Source organism: Dromaius novaehollandiae, chromosome 4 (assembly GCF_036370855.1).
Source record: "Dromaius novaehollandiae isolate bDroNov1 chromosome 4, bDroNov1.hap1, whole genome shotgun sequence".
Classification (NCBI taxonomy): Eukaryota; Metazoa; Chordata; class Aves; order Casuariiformes; family Dromaiidae; genus Dromaius; species Dromaius novaehollandiae.
In genome coordinates, this window is record NC_088101.1 from 86862020 (window position 1) to 86875795 (window position 13776).

The following is a 13776-nucleotide window of genomic DNA, read 5'->3' on the forward strand; positions in this document are numbered from 1 at the left end:
TGCATGCACAGGGGCCAGGTTTGCCTGGGCATGTGGGCACGCTTGTACCTGCCAAGCTCCGTGTTTCAATATCAGGCTTTTCCCAGGCATCCATGTGCCGGGGGGGGATATTTTCCTGTACGGATGTGATGCTTCTCTGGGCAATGCCTTCTGGCACGTCTGTGTGCAAGGGGCCAGAGGCTCTCCAGCATGCGTGTGCAATTGCACGTGTGTCTGAGGGTGCTATTGGGAATACAGAAATGCACGTGGCAGCGCGTGTCAGGGAGCATGTGAGGCTGAGCACGCTTGTGCTCGCCCCCGGGTGTGGTAGAGTGGGTGCACGCGTCTGCCGAGCGTGCACGGCCCTTCAGGGATGGGTGCTGGACGGGACAGGGGCGTGCGTGTGCCCGAGTCCTGCTTGCGCACGTCCTAGAGCCATCGGAGCCAGAATCCGGCGCCGGACGCCGGACTCCGGCGCGGCGCTTGGCTGTGCTCCCTTGCTGCCCTCTGCAGGCAAACCACCCCTCGTCCGCCGCGCCGCCGCGCACGGACCCGCCGCGGCCGAGAAACGCCCTTGGCCTGGCTCGCTACGCTTTTTTCCACCTCATACCCCAAGAAAACCACATTGCCCTTTGCAAAGTGTCTCCTGATGCAGCTACAGGACGAGGGCGCCTGGCCCGAGCCAGCTGTGCCGAAGGGCACGCTGCCTCCCCGGTGCGACGTGCCGGCTGCGGAGCCGGGCAGCTCCGCTGATGGCTTTGGCTGAGGCCGCCGCCGGAGGAGAGCGTAGGACGGAGAAATGTGAGTCAGCCCGAGGAGCCTTACATGCGAGCGGGCGCCGAGCAGTGCTTGGCAGATGCTCCCGGAGGGGCCTACGTGCGCGTGTGGCTAAGCGTGGAGAGACGCAGGCGCTCAAATATACCTACCTGGGTGGAAAACTCCCCTCGGCCAGAGACAGTGCATGGAAAAATGTGGCGGTCGCTCTCCCTAATTGTCACTGTTTTCTTTCTAATCTTGCAGGCAGCACAGAGGGTGTTTGCATGCTTTTTTGCATCCATGCTTTTGCACGCATCGACTGGATGTCTTTATTGCAACCAGTCCTGAAGGTTTCTTTTTCCTCCCTTGTGCTCAGCTTCTCAGCTGGGTAAGTCAGTGTTGCAGCCTGCTTCCAGGAGCTACCATCCGCTTCGACGTGGTACGGCCGGTGTCCCTCTTCCTGCAAGGTCCTGCCTGACACACAGAGCTGGAAATCAGGCCGATCTGGAATATCTGGGCCTTAAATCAGATCCTGACCGGGTCGGGGTGAGGATGTCCGTAAGTGTGTCTCTGACCTGAAGTCACCGTGTGTCAGGAACCCAGACCTGTAGTGCTGGGCTCTTTATTAGTGCTGGCTCCAGAGGCCTTGATCTGATGGGATCCAGAGTAGCCCCAACCAAGAAAAAAAATCCTTGGGCAAACTGGATTCGGAATACACTGAGGAAATCAAAATAAAAAAAGAGGAAGAACTCAAAACCGCTCCAGTTCTGCAGCAATTAATTTTTCAGTTCCTAGTCAGGATTTATATCTGGCATGTAATTAATCTCAAAACACAAAGAAATCACGCAGTTTTGTAATTCTATGGGGCCTTTTACCCGAGCATTTCAAAACCCCTTGTTAATAAAATGGGCTTTGTAATTATCCCAAGTGTCCAGACAAAAAAAAAAAAATTGAGCTAGTTCATGTGATTTTGCAAAGGTTACGTAGAGAATCAGTGGCAGAGGCAAGGATGAGGTGGTGAAGGCACTTTCCTGTCCACAGAATATACTAGTGGAAGGAAAAGGTAAACACAGAGTCACTGCTGAGCTTGCCAGGAGCAATCCCAGCTCCAGCCTTGTTTACTGGTGCCTCTACTCAGGCTGACTCTCCGTAGCAGTTGCAAAACCATGTGGCAGCTGAGTAACAGGGCAGCAGGTTAATCTGTGGTTGCAAATGGAGCTCAGGAGCCCTGATGGATGGTAGCTTCATGTGACCACCAGACTCCGTAACCTTTTATAATGAGAACGTAATCTTGCACAGTAGCTGTGAGCTGGGAGGAATTCTGGTTGCCATCAGGATGAGGATGATTTTGCACCCTCACCTGGCTGGCTGAGAGGGTCCATCTTCCAGGGCTTGGAGTTCAGCATTTGTTCCTGGGGACGTACGTGCAGGAGTTTCACAAGTGGGCTGCTGTGTTGTGAGTGAGCATCAAAACTCTGCTCTGGCTTATTGGGGGCTGGACACTGCCCTGTGATAGCTTACCTTGGCAATATGATGGTGGCAGAGTTGCAGAACGCCTCAGCTTGAAGGTGGAGAGGACAAATGAGAAGAGCGTCCGGGCCAGAAGAAGGACCAGGATGGTGGATTGGCTTGCTAGTCATTCACAGGCTGAGAACGGCAGAGAATAGCTGGGTTTTAGGCCATGGCTTAAAAAATGGAGTTAACAGAATGAGGGAAGAAGCTGGACTCGGTCAGGTGTTGGGACAAGGTGACAAAAATGGCAGGAGAAGGAACAGGCTTATGGTTAGAGACCTGGCAGGTGCGGTTTGGATTCCTGCCTTGCGTTTTTGTGTGCCCTGATCTTGTTCTTGGGCAAGGCACAGACTGCCAGCTTTGGCACACTTAGCTGAGTCTAGGCCTCGAGTTCAAGCTGGTGCCTGGGAAAACCTGCTCCTCCACACTCTTCAGGCCTGCAAGCACTGACTTCCCGCTGTCTAAGTGAGATACCATAGACGGGAAGCAAATAAGGACCCAAAAAATCTAAAAAAAAATCATCTATTAAATGAATGAAGGCTGCAGAAAGAAGGGAGAAGAAAGAAAGAGGAGTTCAGGGTGGCTGAAAAGCTGAATCCGAAACGGTGGATCTGGAATTAAGTATGGGGTTGGCGTGAGAGGGACCTGAGGGAGCGGAGGAAGCTGATCTGCTGAGACCCCTAAGAGCAACGGCTGCCCTACGGCTTGCTGGTACCTTTGCACAGGTAAGGGGTCATTTGAGCTTTCATAGAGGCTAAAGACAGCGCCAATTGGAACCAGATGTCAGGAAGTGCGAGGCACCATAAACGTGTGGAATGGCCTCCCAGCTATGGCGGCGGAGCCTGTAACACTGGGGTCATTCACGAAGCAATTAGTTGGCATCCTGCGGTTTTGGCCTGTTAAAAATGGGAATCAACCTTCAGGAGCTAAGTGGGCCTGCAAGGAGCTTTCCCAGAGCAGTGGGAAGTGCTGGCACGGAGAATTAGCGTGAGCTCTGGGCAGTAGGTGATGAGAGTTGGGATGAATTGACCTACCCTTGTCAATGAGAAGACTCCTGTTGAGTTCAGAGGGCTTTGCCTCAGGCCAGGTGCTGTGGCTTTGAAAAGAGATGGAAAAGAGAGGCCAGGCCCTGGACTTCTTATTCAGTTTCCTTGACAGTACATCCGCTAAAGCTCCTGTGCACTGTGCCTTTTGCATATTCTCTTGGGGAGCTGTTTTCTGTCGAACTGTCAAGGGGTTTAGCTTAAGGTCATGGTGAATCCATAGTTGCTTGAGGTCTTTAAAATTTGGGGAGATTTTCTTGGAGATATGCTGTAAACCACCCGAAAGTTATAGTCGAAGCAGGAATTTTGGGGTGACAATTTCTTGCCTGGCTTTTGTAGGAGGTCAGACTGTCTGAATACATACAGTTCCTCACAGTGCTACGATCATGACGCTGAACACTACGTTTTCCCCTTTGGTGCCTCCTGTTCTTCCAGTTTACATCTGCTTCTTTGCATGAACTGTAGAATCTGTGAGGATGTCTTGCTCAAAGACTTTCCTATTTACTCTCATGCTGAAACTAAAGAAATCTGAGAAAAAATATTTTTGAGGCTGGAAATTTATGTTTATGGGTTTGCTTTAATTATTTCTTATTTTCTCCACTATTTCTGTTCTATAGAAAGCACTCAGGAATCTCAGCGAACATCTTGCATGAGCCCAGTTTGGCATGCTCAGGAGGGCCAAATGTATATCTGCGTTTTTGACTGCATACTGCATCCCCCCTGACATATCTTGAGATGTTCATATCATTGATTTACTGCAGGGGGAGAGAGGCTGGGATATAAAGGCATCTCTTGTCGGTCTTGGAGAAGCATTTATGCAGGTGAATATTTGGAGAACCACCAGCTCTCGTGGCTGAACACTCACCATTAGGCAGATGTTGCCATAGATGAGGGGAAAGATGTACCAGGCCCTAGTGTGCAAGGTTGGAGAGCTGTTGCATTAAGTCTCTGTCAGGCTGTTTCAGGGTCTAGGAGGTCAATGGATGCTGTTCCACCAAGCTCAATAAGCTACACCCTGTGGGAGATGGTCTTCAATTGATTCACGATTTATTAGTGTTGTTGTAGAAGACTATTCTCTCAGGAGCCATAATGCTGAGTGATATTACATGGACAGATAGCAGAATATTTTACACTGTGGGACACTGAAGCTAATGGAGTAGCCAGAGGCTGAACCAATATGTTGTGTGTCCTTGAATGAGGAGGCCCTTTCCCAGGGCAAACTCCCCCTGAGGTTTGACAGAAGGAAGGTGTGTAAGATTTGACACCATAGCTGCTGTCTGCAAGGTAAATATTTAAAGCTAGATCAGCCCTTCTCCCCCCATTTTACACACCTCTGGAGTGTGTCACACCTCGGGAGGTGCTGAGGTCGCCCGAGCGGGTCGGACTAGCACCTCGCTCTGAGACACCTGGAAGGAGGGAAGCGGATTCCCAGCCGTGGCGATGCATTACACTGCTTATTGCATTTGCCCTCTTGGGAGGCGGAGATTTGATTGCTCTCCCAGCACCTTTTCTTCCCCCAGTGCAGGAGATGATTGCAAAAATTCCTATCATAAAATTGCGTTTTCAGAGCCAAAAGTCCCAAATAGTAGCACGGAGCCCTGAGTTTTCTCTGTGTTACTGTTTGTGCAGCCAGGCCAGCGTGCCGAAAAGGAGAGCAAAATGCCACCACGCAGGACTGCAACGGGGGGGCTCCTGTCTCCACCGCTTCCCTTGGGCACGAACGGCAACACAGCAGCCATGGGCTGCGGTAGCACTGCACCCGGTGTCAAAGCGAGAGAGTGAGGATCACGCCGGCTAAAAAAAGAGCAAATCCACTCAGATTTTCCAAAATGATGCAGGGTGCACTAGGGCATGTGGGCAGGAGTCAGAGTTGGAGTGGGAGAGGGAGGGGGATATCCTGAGTGTGGGGGACCCTTTCCTGCCCTCCTCCTCTTCCAAACCTCACCAAGCGAAAAAGGCCAAGGGACTATGGCTTTATAATCTCTCGCTTACGGGACTGGAATGACTTACTAACTGTTCCTATCTGAATAAAAATAACACCAAAACATGCTCTTTTCTCCCCCCCCCCCCTTTCAGGCCTCATGACTTTAAAAGGATTTGTGACAAGCCATGAGTCTTGAGAAAATAAACCATGATGAATTCCCATCCATAAAGACCATTCTGAAGGTATGTGTCCCCTCCTCCCCGCTCACTGGAAAACCACAGTCTTGGCCAGAATTGGAAGAGGAGCCATTCATTCAACTCCGATTTCCCAAATCGTATCGCAAGAAACGGACTCGGTCACCCTTAAATGAGCTCCGTGGGGACTCTGCTTCTCCTCGTGTGCCGGGTTAGCTCCGCAGGGTTTGCGACGTGCTCAGCGCTGTCGCAGTTAGCGCGTGATGGGAAGTCAGCGCAGCAGGGCGAGCGTGTAGGCAACGGGTGGCTGGGAAGAGGATGGGCTAATCAGTGGTGTCATCACCCTCTGGAAATACCCAGCTCCTCCTGGCTTTCATCCATTGTCATTAGCTTGGGAGAAGGACATTAAACAAGAAGACACGACCGCACCTTTTTGGAAGCAGCTGGTGGTTTTTGGGTGCCAGGCTTCGCACGTGCACAGGGGCTGGTTCTCGAGGGCTGGCACATCTCCGGTTTCAGAGAGGGCATTACAGTGTGCAGGGCTTTCTCAGTCCGCTGCCTTCCGCCCCAGAGGCAGCTGCGTTGGGACAAATCTCACTCCCTTGGTGGGCAAAGGAGTGCTAACCAACATGAGCCAGAACGTCGCTTCCTGCCCCCAGAAGCTCTGAGCTCTCTGGGAGCAAAACAGATGCTAGTCTGTGGCCCCAGATCACAGCCTTGACCCTGGTCTAGCTCCAGGAGAGAAGTCATCTCTGTTCCATCCCCTGACGTACGTGATTTTCCTGCCTGCGCTGGCTCAGCTGGTGCCTTGTGGGGAGCGGAGCTGTGGCTCCGGCCGCTTCCTGGCCACTGGAGCGGGAGGAGGAGCAGGGGATGCTTAGAAACTCCTGGTTTCCCTTTGCGCGGGTCCCCACAAGGCATGACTTTGCTGCTCCGAATGCACGCATGAGGGGATTTACACTGGAATATGCTGCTGGGAGGGATGAGGTTAGCACAGGGCAGTCTCTATGTGCTACGTAAAGCTCTGTGGGATGCTCGTAAAATATTGTGGTTTGAGCTGGTCAAAAGAAGGACAAGATTTGTGCATGCAGAAATTAGAAAGGTCGTTTTCTCCGCGAAACAGAAACAGAACAGGAATCATCTGTTTGTTTGGTTTGGTTGAAAACATTGGCAGAGATGTGCAAAAAATGTTCTAGTCGACAGCATCACATTCTGTGTTTTTGTCGTCATGTTTTGTAATTGTTAAATTCATGCTGATTTTCTTTCACTCCCCTTTTTTACTTCAGAGTTTTATGCAGACCTTGGCAAAAAACTGAAAGCAGAAGTACATTTATTTGATGAGTCACATTTTTGGGGAAGAGTGGGTGGGAGAAGAATTTTTTCAGCCCCTTCCTCAAACCAGTTAAAAAGGATGTGTAATTCCAGGTTATATTAATAAAAGCCTGATGCTTACCTAGTCCGGATGAGCTAAACAGGTTTTGCTACCCAACACCTCTTCCTGCAACAGGCCGAGCAAATTTTCCTGCCCTTCCAGTTGGAGCTGTCTTGCTTTCATTGCCTAAGTGGTCCCGTAGCCTCCTCACCTCCCTTTACGAGAGGCACCAGCCACGAGTCTTTTCCTTCAGTTTTGTGTGTTGTGCACGGCAAACTTTGCATGAGGAGGCCTGATGCTACTGCCGTAGGGCTAACGTGGGGCGTGCTGCAAGGCAGGAGGGGGAAGGCACAGGCGGTGCAGGCGCGAAGTTCACTGGGAAACTCTCTCGTGATGGGTGGGGAGTGATGACACATCAAAAGCGATGGGGAGAAACAAACCCCCGTGATATCAAACACATGGCAAGATGTACCACCTACTGTTTAATGAGAGAATTAGGACACACGAATGTTTTTTTCTCAGGCTACTTCAATCTGTTTCTAATCCCGGCCCAGGGAAGACTGGATGAGAAGCAGGAGGCCTCTATATATCTATATATATTTATATATAGATATTCACGTTCCTCATCTTTAGTAAGCGTGTGTATGTGTGTGTGTGTGTATTTACCATAATTGCTCACAAAGACATGTTTGACACTGTTATTTCTGGTGTTCTTTGGCAGCAAGAAGCTTTTTACCACCAACCTATTGATACCACATGGTGGATAACAGCTCCTCCTGCTCTCCCTCCCCGATTTGCCCCTGTGAATAAATCCAGACTGAAAAGCACTGGGTTTTCTGAGCTTGGCAGAAAAAAAAAAATACAAAAGGGAGAACGAAAGATGCCAGTTTGGATCCAGATCCCTCCACTAAATGGCTCTATTTTCCCTCCTGAAATGTGGGTCCCTTGTTCCAGCAAGTGTACGTGTGCATACGTGCTTGTTTTAAAGTGTTCCCATGGCACAGTTTTCACAGTGCTCTATTTATTTTGCCGGGTTCTTGCTCAGGTCAACCACGATATTCTGAACTGTGGTGGTTTGGACTTGGAGATGGACCATGTGGTCTCCATTATCTGAGATCACCACTTGAAAGCCAGCCTGGACAAGACACACCAGACCCTCTCATTATCTGACAGCTTTGCCCAAAGTCAGATGAATTTGGTAGCTTCGGTCACAGTCCTAAGTGAGTTGTCAGACACTGCCTGTAGAAGTGAGGACATCGTAGGACATCTGGGAGGTGAAGCCAAGGAGGGAATGGGATGCAAGGGAGGAAGCCCTGGGAGTGGAAGCATGTTAATAGCAGTGCACACTTTCCTCCTGTTCCTGTACTTGCCTGAGTTTAGCAAAAGGATGGTAGTTGCTTTTCGACTTCCCCCACTTGCCCTGTGGCAAGCATGGAAGCCCTTTGTCTGCTTCTGCAGACAGTGACGGGGGCTTTGAGAAAAGGGTCCTCCTGGTCAATGCAGATAAGGCAGAAGTGCCTGTAAGGTAGAGGGTGAAAGAGGAAATAGTTCCCTACTTCTCTGGTCCAGAAAAAAAGGCTATGTTTCAATTGGGAGCTTCATTTACACAGATTGCCTACACGGAAGTCTTTGTTACATTTGGGAAGTCACCATAAGCGAAGGAAATTTTTGTTCATGGTGGTTAGTGGGCCCTAAGAGAGCTTGCAGAGAGGAGACTATTTCATGATATATTAAGTAGAATTAAAAAAAAAATCTGTTTTTCTTCTCCAGGGACTCTATTGTGGGGCCAGTGCTGATCCAGAGCTTTGCTTTGGAAGATGAACTCTCATCTGTGAGCTATAGCTAAGACTCTGCTGGAAGACCGTTGCAGCAGATTTTCCTGGAGAAATGTTGGGCAGAGATGCCTCCAGAGGAGATCATGCTGGGGACTGGAAGTCAGCTGGCAAAGTGACACTTGGGCTGCTGCTCATTGCCTTCATGGTAAGCAAGATTTTGGGTGAACAGGTGAGGTGATGCAGCAACAGTATTGTTACCTGGCATGAAGGGAAGAGGTATTTCTCACTGATGTCTGGGAGGGCAATCAGATGGGTTAGTGCCAGAGATACTGGAAGGACAGCACAGGATACGTGTGCACTTCTTACTTTTTTTAATATATATAATGTACATATATCTATATACACATACATACATGAAAGTGCTCCCTTCCCCTGAGTAGACACATCCTTTTCTGCATCACGCATCCCAAGGTGCTGGTGACTGAAGCTTTTAAGGGCACTCATGGGACATCTGTCCATGGGTTGCTGAGTTAATCACCAAGTGTCCACTCTTCAAGGAAAAGAAATTGGCTCTTCCACAAAGTGATTCATCTCATCCTAAGATGAACTGAATTTTGGAAATGGCATTATTGCTCTACTGATTTCTGGGAAAGCCAAGTGTCCAGCCTGGGCTGCCTCCTACCTTTTAAACTTCTAAATGGAGGTGAGATGAAACCCACCCTTACTCTTCATCCTCTTTTTTAAAGACTGAACTTTCAAGGTCTTCTACTGTAGCATTTTCTCTTGCTCTCAGGTAATGTGGCTTTTTCCTTAACTCTCCACCTTTTCAACATCTAGTGTACAACGTGGATCCCAAACTGAATATAGCATTTTACTATCTGCCTCGTCAGTGGTCTCCACAGCCTTAAAAATTCCTCCTTGCTCCTATTCACCATCATCTTGCTGGGAACTGATGTTGGCTTTCTTGCCCATTGTGGCATTTAAATCCTTCTCCCAAAGTCACAGCCCTTCAGGTCATAGTACTCCGTTCTATGTTCAAGGGTTCAATGCCTTCTCTTCAGGCAACAATGAATTTTGTTATCTGAAAATATATTTGAGCTGAAGCATGCCAGAAACTAGGTAGATCTGACAGCTGAGTGTGCTGCCCTCCTCACTACTTACCACTTTGTCAGCTTTTGTGACTTAAATAGCTTAGATTGGTTGCAAGTAATATATTTACTTTCAGAAAGTTGATGACAATGTTGACTACCCCGGGAATGGTAGTAGATTACGACAACTATGCCATCAATACTTTCTCACTGAATAATACCTTCCAATTTCTGCAAGATAGCCAGCTCTCAATTTATTTAATGTCTGTTTTATTTCTATTGTGTCGCAGACTCTTCAAACAGAAGGTTGTGCAATGCCAGGTCATGAACCACATGAAAGTTTGTATTATGCCTGTAAGTGACTTTTTGATGAACAGAACTCATAATTTTGTCAGAAAAATGAGATTAGGCCTATTTCCCATGAAAAGCAGTGACTGACAGTTATTGCAATTTTAAGTATTTTGTAAGGTGGAGTGGTGTCATCTCACCTAATTTTAACCAAAAGAGTTTTCTGCCTGATCCAAACCAACTGCCAAAATTTATTCTGCAGCCAATGGAGCAAGATCAGCCCTCTAGCAGCCAGATCATCTAATCTATGTTAGACATCTGTTTTACAGTAGGATGATTGCTGTTTGGAAGTGCCTGCCTGTCTCCATTGACTGAAGAAGGGGCAAGGATTAATGCTGAATTAACCTGCGTATAGCTACCTGAGTGAAATCACTTCTGCTGTTTAAATATTGGCACAGCTTTACCATTCCTTTCTCCAAATGTTGGGAAATGCATTGTTCCCCTTCAGGACTCTCATGACTCACAGTCTAGGGAGTTTCAGGTAAGTCACAGAATGAATGCTCAACTCACAAGTCCAAGATCCCCTCCCCGCCCCTTCTCTTTATCCAGAAAGATGGGTTAAATTTTGGCTGAGCTGTTAATGGGGCAGCATTTGCGAGACCACACCCTGCTTGCCAGCTAGCTACGGGCTTTGGTGCTTGGACTCTGTGCATCCCCCAGGCTGGATATGAAAGTCTTGTGTTTGCCGCAGCAAATGCCATGGGACTGAGTGGTAAATTCGAGGGAAAGTTGCACAGGGTGAAGGTGGAGACCCGGTCGTTATCCCTAGAAGAGGGCATGGCCAGGCCAGGCTTGGCAGCCCGAGATGGTGTAAGTGCTTCTGCAGGTTGCAGCAGCCCAGGACTGCCGCTGAGCACAGAAGCAAGGAGGACACCTTGGTTATGTTGATACCATCCTGCAGTACGCACTGGTCTTAGGCCGATGATGAAGCCTGGCTTGGGTCCATCCTGTCCTCCGGAGGCAGCCTTGCTGCAAACTCTCCTGTTTCACACATGGCTTTATTAGTCAGGGGAACTATTTGATAAATGACCTTCGGTGCAGTGTAGACAGTCAAGGTTCCCGGAGCAAAATGGGTAGTGTACCAAGCTGGCAGCAAAGACACGTGAGCTGTTCCCCTCCCACTTCTGCTGTGTTGGTGAAGATCCCTCTGGTGGTGAAGAATTTTTCTTAAAAATCCATTCTGTGTCACATCTTTTCATCCTGAAATCCATCTTGTGTGTCTGAGGATGTAAGTTAGTGTATTCCTTTGTAAAGTTCCTACTTTTCATTCCACATTTGGGTCTGAGCCTGTGCTCAGCTCCAGGTTTTCCTTATGCCTACTTTGTAGGGACACAAGCCTGCTCTCTGGCTCAAGGACACTTTTGGAAGGGCAAAGGAGAAAGCTCAGGTCTGGGTTACCATTGCACACAGCTTCCACGGCGTTTTGGCTGCTATTTTCTGTGTCTGACTTCTCAGCTTACATGCATCTTTGTGGGGCTTGCCTGTGCCTGAAGGCTTCTTCCTAGAGAAGTCCTAGCACTGACCATCATAAAGGTCGGTGGGATTTGCAGGCTACCTGAACTCAGCTTTGCCTTGATTAGGTAAAACTCTGGCAATGTTAGACGCAAGCATCTTTTCATCAGCAGAGCTGGGACAGGAAACCTGGACCTGCTGCAGGCTCCCGAAGATGGAAGAGATGCAGCCTCTGGGCAGCAAGGTCTCGTTCCAGGCGGGAGAGAATCTGAGATTAATCTGTGCTTGGGTAAGTGAGATGGCTCATGATCCACCGTGCCAGGCAGCTATAAACTCTCTTACAGTGCCATAGCACTCTCTGAAGGCCCCAGCTCAGATTCGGAGGGGACCTATTGCTTAATGAACTCGGTGAGTCCCCAGAAAGCTGTGCAGGCAAGACAAACAGAAGGGGAAGGGGAACAGAGAGGATGATTTTCTTATGGTCACAGCAGAATCAAGGCATGTCCATGCAGCATCATGTAGAGATGCCTCAAGCCAGCTCTTTGTGATATCAGTATAACCACGCTAGCACAGCTTTGACTCCGTAAGAAATGCAGGATTGCAACCCATACCTTCCAGGACCTACTGGAAAGGGGTGACAGTCATGTCACGCTGTATGTCAGTTAACTAACTTGCTGGAGCATTTAGCAACTTACAGACTTAGTTTGAGCATAGTAATTTAAAAAATGCACAGTGAATGACAAGTGGAGCAAGGGGTTTTGTCAGTGAAAATATATGGTACGATATATACAGGGTATGATACATACAGCTTAGCAGCCTTTTTTCAGTGAGGAAAAAAAATTCCCTGGTTATCCCTGTATTATTCCCTTTTTTAGTGTGCTTCACTCCACAGATACCAGCATGATGCTGGGAGGGCACAGTTGTGCAGCTGTAACAATGAAGTGCTGAAACCAGCCAAGGATTTAGAAGCTATTAATTACAAATAAAACAAATGAGTGCATTTCACAACCTGCTAATTTGCAAGTGGAGAGAGAAAAGCAAAACAAATCAAATGGCTGTTTGCAGCAAATTGTTTGCTTTGTTCTAATAATAAATATGACTAAAAAGAACCGCTAATGCTCTGCCAAGGCAAAAATGTGTGTGTCTGCATGTGAACGTAATGCTTCTCCCGTTGAACACCTTAGATGAGTGAAGCTGAAAGAATTACAGAAATCTCATGTTTCCTCCTTTAAGCTCTTTGTTCAATTTTGCTTTTCACTGATTCTGTGGAGGGTCAGGCTGGATTGCTGTAATGTGGTTAATCATCAGTTAGTGTCAGCTGAAGCAATTATGTTGCCTTTAATAGACGGGATGCTTTTTGGGAATTAGGTTCTCTTCTGAGAAAAACAATTCTTGTTATTGATTAAAGGAAGTGGAAAAATCTTTTTAGTTATATTGACTTTGGTTTAGCTTCTTTTTCCCATCTAGAAAGGGGAGTAGCTTTTGTCACTGCAGTGTTGGGCAGCAAAATGGACGTGTGTTAAGACATCTGTGAACCAAACAGCTTTCTCTTCTTTTCTTCCCTGCACGTCCGGTACCACATTATGGGGCTGAAAATTCATAAGCTGTGTTATGCTTTGAGGACCTGCAGTCAGGAGAAGTTTCCACTCCATCTTTCTTCAGTGCCCAGGACTGCTTGTCCGGTATTTTAGCATTTCAGATATTTGCATGCTGGACATGGTCCATTGTGGGAACAGCAGAGCCATCTTAAGCACGGAGGAAATGTGGATTCAGACCATATCCAGACTTAGTAACTTAAACCTTTTTCTCTAATGGGCTGAACTGAGATCTCTGATCTGAAAAGTCCCAGAAGGCTTCAGCTGGAGCCCGTGTGTCCGGTTCTAGGCATTTTGAGATAGATGAAGGCCAACTGGAGAGGGTCCAGAGGAGGGCAGCAAGAAGGAACAAGGGTCCACAAAATATGACCTTCAAGGAAGGGCTGAAAGAGTTGGGATTGTTTAGTCTAGAGGAGAGGCGGCTGCAGAGAGATTTGCTAGGAGACTGCAAGTATGTAAGAGGGTATTGTGAAGAGGAAGAAAAGAATCTGCTCTCTGGGTCCACTGCAGGGAACAGACAACATGTTTTCATCCAAATCAGCAGCAAGACATTGGGGTTGGAGAGGTGGGGAGGCTTCATGGGGGTAAAGCTAATTATGTTACAGAACTGTCTGTCAGGAATGGTTTTGGTAGAAGTGACCCTATGAGGGCAAAGAAGAATGGACTAGGTAACCTGGCAAAATCCCTTCTAGTCCTGTTTTCTGTGGGTTTTTGAAGCTGCTTGGATTGTGACTCTGA

The 13776-nt window shown here is 48.1% G+C and overlaps 1 long non-coding RNA gene across 1 annotated transcript; it reads left to right on the top strand.

The window, feature by feature from the left end:
• The first annotated feature begins 3923 nt into the window (after positions 1 to 3923).
• Positions 3924 to 8734, top strand: LOC112989010 (uncharacterized). The gene is made up of 3 exons (XR_003260690.2): positions 3924 to 4111; positions 5367 to 5456; positions 8551 to 8734. It is a non-coding gene; the product is annotated as an uncharacterized LOC112989010 (long non-coding RNA).
• The last annotated feature ends 5042 nt before the right edge of the window (positions 8735 to 13776 follow it).